The 13,322-nt window shown below is 27.5% G+C and overlaps 1 protein-coding gene and 1 non-coding gene across 7 annotated transcripts in view; both read left to right on the forward strand.

Annotated features, from left to right (window-relative positions):
- IP3K2 (Inositol 1,4,5-triphosphate kinase 2) overlaps positions 1-13,322 on the forward strand; it is a 129,897-nt gene that overhangs the window by 110,586 nt on the left and 5,989 nt on the right. The gene's annotated exons all lie outside the window — the stretch shown is intronic.
- LOC148235336 (U1 spliceosomal RNA) lies at positions 3,447-3,608 on the forward strand. The gene has a single exon (XR_015809841.1). It is a non-coding gene; the product is annotated as a U1 spliceosomal RNA (small nuclear RNA).

Below are 13,322 nucleotides of genomic sequence, written 5' to 3' on the forward strand. Positions count from 1 at the left end.
AAAATAGGTCACTAATGAAATAAATTAGAAAAATAAAAAAGTGCAAAGTGGGATTACGCTTACTGTTGAGAAATGGATTATTTTTTTTAGTAAGGTATATAAGTATAGTAGTATTAGCCTTTTTAATTGAAACCATAAGAGCTCAGAATTATTTTTGTCTGACAGTCAATGTGTAAACATAGGTAAAAGTGGCAATAATTGAAAGCCGTTTATTTGCATTGAGTAACTTATGTAAAGGTCAAAATAATACATTGCAATGTAGTGACTTATTTAATTTTAAACAATGTATTTTTTTAGAAAAATATAAAAGTGATTGTGATTAAATTAATTTAATTTTTATTATTCAACATATTTCAGTTATGTTTATATATAAATATTATTATTGTTATATTTTTTATTTTCAAAATGTATATACTTACACTTTAAGATTTTCAAAATGGTAAAATAATATTATAAATCATCATATACTTTACATAAATTATATTTGAGCAAAATTTTAAAATATCGCCAGCTTTGAAGAAATCTGTCACAACTAGGGATTCCAATCCCGGGCCAAAATTTTGATCCCGGGATTTCGGTATTGCACTTAGTCGATCCCGGGATCCCGGGACCAGTCCCGGGATAATTTTCATGTTATTTTATCGATAAACATAATTTAAAATGAATAATACAATATATTTTTACATCTGTTTTTTATAACGTACAATGTATAAAGTACGTATAATTTTAGTCTTGGACTTAAAATAGAAAATAATATAATAAAAATAAAAAAGGGAAGGTTATATATTTATTTGAGAAGAAAAAAATGAACTTTTGACAATGTATGCACATACCTATGTACATTCATAGACACAATTAATTGAAAACATTATTTTGAATAAAACTCACCAAGTAACATCAAAGCATCAAGTGTTTTATCATTTAGCCTTGATCTGATTTTGGTTCCTAAGCAGCCTGCTGCTGAAAAAGCACGTTCAGACTCACAGCCTCAAAGATTCACAGATGACACGTGCAACTCGCGCAAGTTTGTACACGAAATATAACGATGTTGTCAATAATAATTCGACTGTGCTTGATAAATCAACCAATCCGAAAAATTCGGGATTATGTTTTATAATCCCGGGACTCATCGGGTATTGAAAATCGTCCGGGATCCCGGGATCCCGGGATTCGGGATCCCGGGATTGGAATCCCTAGTCACAACATAAAATTTATTTTAAGCATTTCAAAATTTGCATAACAATAAAAACATTGATATTTTTTTAATTTCTAACGTGTATGGGAGATCGGAATTAGTGATTATTATATAATTATAGTTCCGGTTGATCACCACAGATTAGGGTTACCTAGATTTCCTAATCTCACGGATGAATATCGTGTTGATTAGTTAAAATCGATATAGGTCGTACATATCTGGTATTGAAACTTTCTAATAATGAGATAATACAGCTCATAAAGAATTAAAAATAAAAAATAAATAACACAAAAAAAATTAAAATGTGACAATTTTTTCATTAGCAAATTCTGTTCTTATTTTAAAATGTGAAATTTTAAAATAATAATTATTTTAAATGTAAAATTTTAAAATATGAATTATTTTAAATGTGAATTTTTAAAATAATAATTATTTTTAATGTTTTTATTTAAAAATGTGAACAAGACAATTTTTCCATTAGCAAATTTGGTTCTTATTTCAGAATGGTCTAAAAATCTGGTAATGACAGTTGCCAATTCATTTAGTTGCGCCTTACTCGTTGTCGATCATAGAAAGTTTTAAATTCTTTTCAGAACACAAAATGATCTTTTACCTTCTGCTACATTCACAGACAAAGTTAAACAAAATCGAAGCATTTCGTAATATGTTTAAAATAGAATTTGTAAAAACGCTTTAACAGCATTAGTTCTCCCACAATTTCGTCACTTATTTCATTTTCATATTTGTCTAGCAATAATTTTATTTTAAAAACAATAGTCTCTAACTACAATATATCCATTTCATTAAATTGCTATACAACTACAAAAGATTTTTTTATATTGAATATATATTGAATCACTAAGATGAGGCCGGGGCAACTGCCCCCTCTGATAGATCCTGAAAGTGGATATTTAGAATTTAATTTAAATTGATGAATATTTTTTATACGCGTGTTCTGTATATTTATAAAAACATTCATACATAAATTGACAAATATTTAAATAGTCAGTATAAATATAATTTTTGCTCAGATTAAATATTGTTTTATTCGGTACAAATATATAATAGTCAATATTGATTTTTATTAAAGTTAATAACACCCATTATAAATATGTGGTAATAAAACTTTTTTTATAAACTGCATGTACATTTTCAATATTTAACCAAAACAGAGAGTCATTTTAAATTCTGTATGGCAAATGATATTTAATTATATTCTTTAAAATGTATTAATTAGTCACAAATGCAAATGATTAAAACCTCTATAGCTAAATTGTTTTATGTAAGTTTGATTCTCATGAGCACATGTTGTACATCTTGTGTATACGTCATTCATTGCTGTATTTAAAATAAAGACTGTGTGATTTAATCTATATTGACCATTTGACTATATTTAATATAAATTTTGTCTAGGTGATTTTGCATATATGTTTTAGTTTTTATGAATAAAAATAAATTATAAAAATGTCCTTCATAATATGACTCATAGTGTGTAGATGGCATTGTAGTTTAATTTCTAAATAATTTTTCATATTCACTGTAAGAAAAAGTAAATATGTAGATAATGAATTGCCAATATCTTAAAAAATATATTGAAAAATAAATATTTTTTAATTTACAATACCATATATTTTCACTTGAGACAATTCACAAGTAATTAATTAATGACATGAATGAATCATATTTATGGTTTAAAAATTTATTCATACCTATATTTCAAGATAATGTAACAGCATTAGTAAATAATGTGATAAAAATATATTAAATTTTGCAAAATTTTTTTTTTTAAATTGTTACATAATAAACTATATGAAAATAAATATTAAAACTAGAAAAGACGATAAATTTATTATGCACAAAAAAATGGCAGTATTGATTTACATTTTGGTTTCAATATGAACTACATAAGAGTTCAGGGCTTTTAAAATAAATAAATAAATAAATATATACATTTTTTTTATTTAGCAATTACATATTAAATATACATGGACTGTAAAATATTTTATAAATATTTTTTGGCGATTTTTTTTCTTCAATAATCTTACGCAAAGATAAATGATTTATTTTATAATAACTTAGTATCACAAATTAAATTTAAGTTCTTTGTGAATCGCGTTTTTATAATATATAAATTTAATTTATATATTTTAGTTTAAACGACTAGCTACTAGCTGGCGCCACGAGCTTCTGCTTCTCGCAAGCACATTGAAAGCTCGCTCGTTTATAAGGGTGGGTTTGGGCTCGACAAAGCATACTTACCTGGCGTAGGGGATACCGTGATCACGAAGGCGGTTCCCCCAGGGTGAGGCTCTTCCATTGCACTACGGTTGGGCTGACCTCTGCGATTATCCCTAATGCGGATAACTCGGGCGCGTAATTTTTGGTAGCCGGGACTGCGTACGCGCTGTCCCGATCTTTAATAAAACACAATAAGACCCTTAGTTGTAAGAAGGGTGGTATGTAGAGAGGGATGACTTTCTATGTATGCTCTGATGCACTGGGATCGGATAGGGGAGATTGTATTATTATTGTTTCTGTGATTGAATTATTTTGAGAGGTATGTGCATTAAAATAAAATTTTTGTTCCATTAAACCAATTGTTTGTGCATTTATGTAATGCAAATCTTCGAAAAATGATTCGTTGCAGAGTTAACTATACTGACCAATACTCCCAAGCTGTCCAACATTAATGCACGATTTTATTTCGTAATTTGCGAATTTAATATAAAAGAATTCGTTTTATGGAACAATTATTTTGCTCAAGTTGTGTTTGGTTAAGGAAGTTATTAACAGATTTTGTCGGACGTTAAATTCCTGATTTTAAGGAAATAATATAAATAAATTTTATACCGGATTTTTTATTAGGTAGATTACGATAAAAATATCTATACTAAAGGGTCTCAAAACGCGATTTTAAATATTAATAAAATAAGTCATAGTTAATTAGATTTAACAATTAGTCAAAGAACATAGTTATATATATAAAAAAATCTGTGTACATAATGTTTGTCTAAATGTATCTATGTAGTACATTTGTATAATATTAGTTTATTAGGGCTGTGAAGTTATTTCAAAATTTACTCCAAAGAAATATTTTAAATGATCAAACTTTTTTGCCAGATTTTTTGTTGTAATTTATGTATTTTATATTAAGCAGTTTTTAAATCATATTTAGACGTTTTAATCATGTTCATTTTTTTTATTTCGTCATATTTTACATAGACATGAAACTTATTTAAAAAATGCACCTTATAAATATATTGGATAAGTTCTCGAATTTACTATTGTTTCTAATTTGTGTTTCGGAAAAGTTTTAAAAATGTAAAATCAAAATTTTCAGTTCTTGCAAAAATAAATAATCAGCATATTTTAAGTTAGTACTATTATTATACAGTTAGTTACTAATTAAACGGTCAGTGACTTCTTCATAAATTATAAAGCTCTGATTTTCATCAAAACAAATATTTACTGTAATTAACCCTTTGAGCAATATTGCCGTACATGTACGGCGGTCAATCTTGCACTGTTTTAAGGCACGCCAGATAGTTATATATTTACATATATAATTGAATAAATAAAAATATAATAATATGTTTTATTAATTTGAGTTAATATGAATGATTTTCAGTAAAAATAAATAAACATAACAAAAAATATTTTATATTTATTTTATAAAAAAATATTATGAGCCTCTGAATTTATATATAATAATATAAAAAAGTTTCACAAAAACCTAGTAATATAAAAAAAAAACATGTAAAATAAATTAACGAAATTTATTAACAGACATGTATAAAATTTTTTATTAAAATATAATAATAAAAAAATAGTAAAATAAATTATAGCATTATCACTATTTTTTTCTATAATTTACTATAAATGCAAAATAAATAATTATTAAATAAATAACAACAGAAATAATTATGGTAAAATACGTAAATTAACTCACTCCCAGGTATATATATTACTAACAATTTAACATAAAATAACTCACTACACAAATGGTTAATAATATTATTCACAGAATTATATTATTCTAGTATACAAATATTTAATAGTAGATCTTAGTGTCATAATATTTACAAATCATTTAATTAAAAATACTGCTTAAAGTTAGCAACCCTATTTTGGAATTATGAATGCCTGCTGTTCAAGCATGTACACTACAAACTATGTACAAAAAAATACAATCTATGTACATATTCGTTTTTTATTACATTATTTTTCAACATAATACACCATGTACATTTATGCTGTGACGCTATGATTCCGATCTGATAAAATTATTTTTCTGGTCTGTAAAATACGAATTCTTTAGTTGACGAAAAGAGGTTCAGAAATAGAGATTCATCAAACGCAGATAGAATCAATTAAAAGCCATTATTTCATTAGTGTTCTGAAGTATTATCCCGATGGAGCAACACACATTTCTTTAGCTTTCCAGGTCACTTTCTTTTTATTTCTTCACATAGTTGATGATTTGACCTTTAATATGGTAATCTATCAACAATTTTCCCTCGACCCCAAAAAATAACTATTCTTCCATATGTCTCATTTTTATAGATATTAACAATTCTTTCCATAAATATCAGGATCAGTTTCATAATGAAGCAACAAATCGTGCTCCAAGTTTCTGATCAGAAATTTTTGACATTCCTAATTCATTGCGCAAAATATGTGAACCCGTTTATAGGAGACGCCCACGGTACTATTATTTCTCGAACCTTGATTTGCCATATCGTGAGTCAAATCTTTTTATATGAAGGACAAGATGGTCAAAAAGTATTTGCCATGTCTTTAAAATGCAGATATTTGATCACTTATTTTTCAAGTTTTGAAAATTTGAACCGTGCTTATCTATAGATAATTTCATAAAAATCGTAAAACTTTCAGATACCTTCTCTGTGTACCGTGAAGTTTTCAATCTTCTGTCATATTACTTTTATTTATTGTAGAATTTTGGACAGAAATCGGTTTTTATATGAGATATAACGGTTTTTGTGGATACCATAACTGTGGTAGTTTTAATCTGATTGTCATACAAAAGCTCAGCTGTATCGAACTTTTCAACTAAAGTTATCAAATATGTCTGGACGAGTGTTTATTTATTGATCTATTGATAGTATATTCGCATGTCACTCAAAGATTAAATAATATAATAAATATTTCTTTAGCCAATGATCTCACTACATAAGTCAGTAGTTACACTAAAAAGGTGATACAACTTCTGATATCAGAAAATTAACATAGATATTTGGCAACGCTACCAAACTTTTTTCGAGAGCTTGCTTTTCGTATTTTTTTCACTTCCACTATTAAGGTAAAGTGTGATAGCAGATAACAGCACTCTTCTTATTTTATGCGTGAAATAAATGGTGTAGAATATAGAAAATAACCGTATAGCAATTATTTGGAAATTAAAAATAGTTTAAGACAGACTATGATTCTTGGGAGAGAAACCGATGGTAAAAACGATGTTTTAAATTAAATACATTAATGGGAATGTCTTGAAATTTATGTACTTCTATTTAGTATATTTTTTTGTATCAATAAAGGTATTGTTTGTGGTATTATTTTAAAAACAATGCCTTAAAGATTTCAGTACATCAGTGAAAATGTTTTTTCTCATTAGCAACAACTTTTCACAAAATATTTAAAAGTCTAATTTTATTAATTGGACCATTAAAATCAATTATTAATTTGGAGACCTAAATATACAATAATATTTTATTAAAATATATATAATACATACATATTTTATTTACATCATTTAGAAAATATGCATAATTACCCGTTAAAAATTCAATTTAAAGGTAACACAAATGAAACCAAAGTTTCATATATTTTTTACCGATCCAAAATATGGTTTATTCTATATTTCTATAACATATAATTAAATTTTAAGGTCGGAATAGACTGGTCCGTTAAGTTTCAGACTCATAATCTAAAGGCCGCGGGTTCGAGTCACGGCAGCAGACTCGAATTTTTATTCATAAAATGCGACAGCTGCAATGTGACATCTATTATTGATTATAAATTATATTACATATAATAATTTATAGTTAATTATGTGGATTATATATAATATATCGACTCCCTGGTGGTTAATTTTTACTTCATTATTCATTATGTCTGATTGACTCAGTAGGTACGGATTTACCCCATTGTAACGCATTGGGCTTACGCCTCTCAGGTTACAACGGAAAATTAAAAAAAAAGCTAACATAACTATTTTATTATTTTTAGATATAAATAGACATTTATACTATTATTATTATAATCTTTAAATACCGAAAAGTTAAATATGATTTTTATTAAATATATTGATGTGGATTCATGCTAATTTTATGTTTTAATTTTGCATATCAAAGTGCAACTATAAGCAATGATCTTCTAGATCTTCTACAATTTTGTCCTACCATTTTGCGCATTCGCTAATGACCGATAATAATAAATATAATACGAAATATTCTTCACTTAAATTGTTATTATTGCTTTGATTGTTTGATTGTTATTTAACATAACTATTTATATTGCCTATTAACAACTAAAGGCTTTATCGTTAAAAAGTAAATATAACACATTGCTGAACATGATAATATTGAACACCATTTTCTAAATACATTCCAAGTAACGTTTTCATTATGCAACTACGTTTGCGGAATATATAATTTTGTTTAAATTTGCATTCTTTATCACTTTGGTTATTTATAAATTTGTCTATCGCTGCATGGATAAATTAACATTTACTATTCAAATTTATTTATGTAACATACAATTGATAAATATTTAATGTGATGATTGATGAAGACATCAATTGAACGTCGCAAAAAATCTTAAAAGAAATAACTTAGTGTCTATTGTGGCGCAACGACCGGTTGTCCGCGTCTCATTAACCCTTTTACTGTCACATGCATATTATTAAAATATTTTTTACCGTTCCATACCAATACATAATGCAAAACGCGCCGTTCTGTATAAACAGGTTGCGGTCATCGATGACCACCAATCTGCAAGTAATCTAGTAGAGTTTCATAACGAATCGTTTCGTTATGCATAAGTGACTCTAAACATTTTTGACAACTTAATAATACAAATAAATAAAGGAAAGATATTTAAAACTTTGTTTCTTAATTAGGGGTCCCCAAAATATCCCATATGTTTTTATTAATATAATATATAAATACATTTAATAGTGTTTGAATTATTTTTTTAAACTCATTTTTTATAAATTTGAAATATATTCAAGGTTTGAGTTCATAAGTCGTTTCATAGTTTAAATAATATATACTTCAAATATTTTTATTTTTTATAATCCCTCAATTTACGCAGTAGATACGTTCCATAAAATATCGCTTAAATTGAGGCATAAAACGATTTTTTTTAAGTAAGCAAAATATTTAGTGAAACGCGTGCACTTTAGAAAGTACTTCCGGACAAATTCATGGGCAGTGGGAGAGGTTCCATATGTAGGTTCAAGTGCAATAAGTGAAAGTAAGCCATTAACTACGGTCCCCAGATTTTGAAAATATCAAAAGAGGACAATAAAAATAAAAATGTATCTTGAAAAAAAATTTTCGAGGAGGAAAAATTAATACAAGAATGCTGCGGGAGCTAAAAATAAGGTCACCTCAGACATTTTTGTTCAAGGAGGACGAACAAGGACAACAGATGGACAAAAATTTTAAGGAGGACGTCTGGTCACCTTTCAATAACACACTTCACGTGTGAAACCAAATATGGTAGATTTGGAATATTTATAAAAAAGTTTTATCTGAACCCATTGAGTAGTAAGATAATTTGTACATATTTGTTAATTTGTTACTATACACCTGGAAGTGAGTTAATTTTATGTAGATTTCTATTAAAAATTATGATATTATTTATTACTATTTCGAATTGCATTTATAGTAAATTATAGAGAGAGAGAGAAAAAACAGTAATTTTCAACTTTTTATTGCTTTGATTTATTTTAACACTTTTAATATTGATTTTCGTTAATTTATTTTACATAATTGTTATATATAATACTATTCGGCTTTGGTGGATTTTTTTTATATCAATTCAAAGACTCTCAATATTTTTTTTTGTTATGTGCATTTATTTTGTACTCTATACAAAAAAATATTGATATTATTTTCTATAGAAATCATAAAATAAGTTATATATAAATATAATGAATTTATTTATATTTCTCAGTTATATATATATATATGTAAATATATAACTATTTGGGGTATATCAAAACAGTGAATAATCGATCACCGTACATGTACGGCGATACTGTAAAAAGGGTTAATCGCGTAAATTAAGGGTGTGTCGTTACATTTAATATTCACAGACTTTCAGTCTAGTGGCTAATACTTATTTGTAGGTATTCATTACATCTGATTGACTTACTCAGTTGGTTCAAATTTACCCCGTTGTAAAGCATTGGGCTTACGCCTGTAAATAAGAAAAATCACTAGAAAACAGCGCATAAAAAATTATTATCTCTACTTTGGAAAATCAGCGCTATAAATAAATTAGCCAAAAAAACATTCGGTTTCGGGCAAAATATAACGTTTCGGTTTTGTTAGATTTTGGAACTATACGACCAAAACTAAACATGAAGTTTCTTTAGTCGAGAAATTGATGCACAACTTGGGCGATTTGTTAAATAATCATAATCGAAGAAAATTCTGCTAATATACTGCCTTTATTTTGAGTATAAAGCTTTTTATATTTAATTCTTAAAATGTGGCTGAATAATTTGTGCAAATATGAATATATATATGTACGTATATACGTGTCAATTAGTCTCATAGTCGTATTTAAGATTGGGTTGAATTTCTGAGAATTCTGGTAACTGCTTTAAGCTGGACCTAGTCGAAGACAAGGCTGCTTTCTTTGCTCTCGTAAGAATGATCTCGGCCGATTCAGCGTAGCTCCGCTTGAATGTTAAAACAATTATGTTATATTTGGGTTTGAACAGCAAAATGCCACTACGCAACTGTTAAATTGAGTTTGATAGAGAGTTAAATTATATTTTTGCTAATAGAAATAGCGATGATAATAAATTTAAATATGATTTCACAGAAAAATTTGATGTAAATATACACTTTCACATAAAATAATTCTTACGAGCTATTCATATAAAATAGAGTAAAAGAAAAATCAGAACCGTAAAAGCTATATTATAAAGCACATAAAACCAGAACCAAAATAAAACCGCTGATTTTATATATTTATTTTTGAAGAAAATATATTTATGAAAAAAATAGATTGAAGTTGATTTTTTAATTGGCATTATTTTACAGCGCCAGATTTTTTATCTCCGATTTTCTTAAAGTCCTGTACTATTTTAAAGCTACTCAGATGCCTTCTTAAAAGTATATTGTAAAAAGCATGTGCTTACGAAGCTCAGAATGGAGAGGCTATTTGCGTGTTTAATATATTTTAAAAACATGGCTTTTTTCTGTACTATTACTAGTAATAAAATAAACGTTAGGTACAATTCATTTTGAACCATAACATGTAAGCTCATATTTTGAATACTTATTGTATGTTGGATTTATCGAAAAGTTCAGTGGTGGTCAATAACCGGTAAATCAAGATCCGTTACAATTAACCGCATTTAAATATCTATCCCATATGATACTAACGGTGATATATTTCTTCGATTTTTTTATACGCATGTATAAATAATTAATCACCGACAACTCGATTTGTTAGCCGATTGAGAAGCAGTTGCGAAATCGTTTGAGAACGGCTTTGTTCTCTCTGTCTTTGCCCAATTATTTCAGATCAAATTTTAATGCTCATTTTAATTACACAACACGTTGCTTAACATTTTTTTATCCATGTGCATAATTGCCGTATTTTGCACCTAATGGACGTTTGAGAATTTGCGATTAAATATTCATAGGTGTCCAATTAACTTGCTCGAATTGAATTAATTCATCGTTAATACCAACTAGTCGGTTACATAAATTTGAAATTCGGAACAACGGCACTGAATGGGTTAACGCTTTAAGCGTAAATGCGATCGTTTTGATAATCGATTTTGTATGAATTTATTAATAAATGTGTATATAAACGGCGGTGGAATTTTGATGCAGAGGCTCTGAACTTGTGTATATAATTTATTTAATAACAATACAGTTATGTTTACTTTCTAAAAAAATCAATCAAATCGATTCGTTTGATAAATACAAGAGATAAACTTTACACTATATGTAATTAGCGTTATCTACAATTTTAATTAGAACATTAGATTTGTATACATATTTTTTTATTTATAATATTAAAAATGAAAGTATTAATAGATACATAACCAAAATAAAATTATTTCTTGAGATATAAATAAAAAAAGTAGTTTTAAAATATTATTTATAAATATGATAATGCAGCTTCTTTATTATTGACGTTACAAAAACAGTCTTTTTATTATCAGTTATACAAAAGTATAATATTGTGCAACGTTTATTTATAGATTTACGTCAATTTCTTGACGTAGTTTAGTATGTTATCTATTATTATTATAATTTATATGTGTTTCATGACAAATATTTTTATACATATAAAAATTTGGTACAAATGCGCATTGACCGTGAGAAAGAACTTATTTTTTTTAATTTTTGTAATAATGCATTACAACGAAGTAAATCTGTATAATCAGAACCACTATAATCAGTGACATCTATACAATTAATTATTAATTTGTGGGAGTCAAACCAGCTGCACCATTAATGCTAAGGTCATTCAAAAGAGCCAGCAAATATATTGAAAAGGAAATAACAACCCATTTTGGTAAAAGGTTTAACTAACAATAAGAAAATACCTAATACCACAATTTTTAATTTAACAGACGCTCTGTCACCTGCTATTTAAACACCGGAAAAACTACTATTTTGTGCGCAAAGAAAGCATGCGAAACAATTCGTTTATTCTGCGTAATAATCGCTATTGTAGTCTACCCCTTTACACTGACGATTTCGAAAGTTCATCGTGTAGTTTCACTTCAAGACGTAAACATATTTTGTTGGTTGAATAAGTAAGCGATGCAATCGACCCACCAACATCCGCATCTATGATTCGACAGAGACGTCTCGAATCAAGCGTAAATAAAATATGACAATTGTCACATCGGCAGATAATCAAACGATTCAAGACGAGGTTGTCAACAGATTCGCGATGGCAAATAAACAGACGAGTTCAAACAGCAGATATTTCGATACGAGAGACATAAGTGAATCGTCCAGAAGACATCACTTTTCCATCAGCGTTTATTCTATGAAATACAACTATTAATCTGTGCTTTGCAAAGTCACGCCCCTTTGGCCTCTAAACACAAAATACTTAAGAAAGCACTTTCGACGGGAATCTTCAGCAATAACTTTCACTAGTTATTATTGACTTAAAAATACGAAAGCTCATCCGAAATCGCACCAAGACGAGATCGACCGCTGAAAGATCGACCGAAGAAGCAGTCGCTTCCCTCTTCACGTCAACCCTTGTCCAGCTACAAGCCGCAGATAAGGCTACTATAACATAACGTATTTATAGTAATTATTTAATAATAATTTATAAACCGAATAGCTGCCATATATGCAAAAATATACCCGTATAGAAATCAAGGAAACCGCTACTTATCTGTTTTAAAAGAATTAAAATCATTATTATTATTTTATAAGGAAAATTATTATTTTTATTGTCAAAACCAAAATGGCTAATTTCATTACACAAATTTAACACTCTTAGAAGAGGTATATTTACACGTATATGTTAATAATAATTGTGAACCTTATATACGATTATTTAAGTCTATAATTTTATTAATAGAACAGCGAAAGTAAACATTTGTAACAATTTGTGTCAATTATGAGTTAATGATTCATTGATAAGTTAATTCACAGATTCTTAATCGTTAGATTTGGTATGATGAATGAAAAATATAAATGTTGATTCAGTAATATTTTCAATAAATTAAAATGTGTCATAATATTCGTTGTGCTTCCCATTACACATTGTAAAATCCGCTTTCGTTTTTTGTACGATTATTTTAATATATTTATCATTATCTGTATACAAATAAAAAAGCGAATTTTCCTTTTACTTGACATCGAATATATGCTAAAATATTTTT

This window comes from Plectrocnemia conspersa, unplaced genomic scaffold (genome assembly GCF_051122295.1).
Source record: "Plectrocnemia conspersa isolate PC_06_02 unplaced genomic scaffold, ASM5112229v1 ptg000005l, whole genome shotgun sequence".
Lineage (NCBI taxonomy): Eukaryota > Metazoa > Arthropoda > Insecta > Trichoptera > Polycentropodidae > Plectrocnemia > Plectrocnemia conspersa.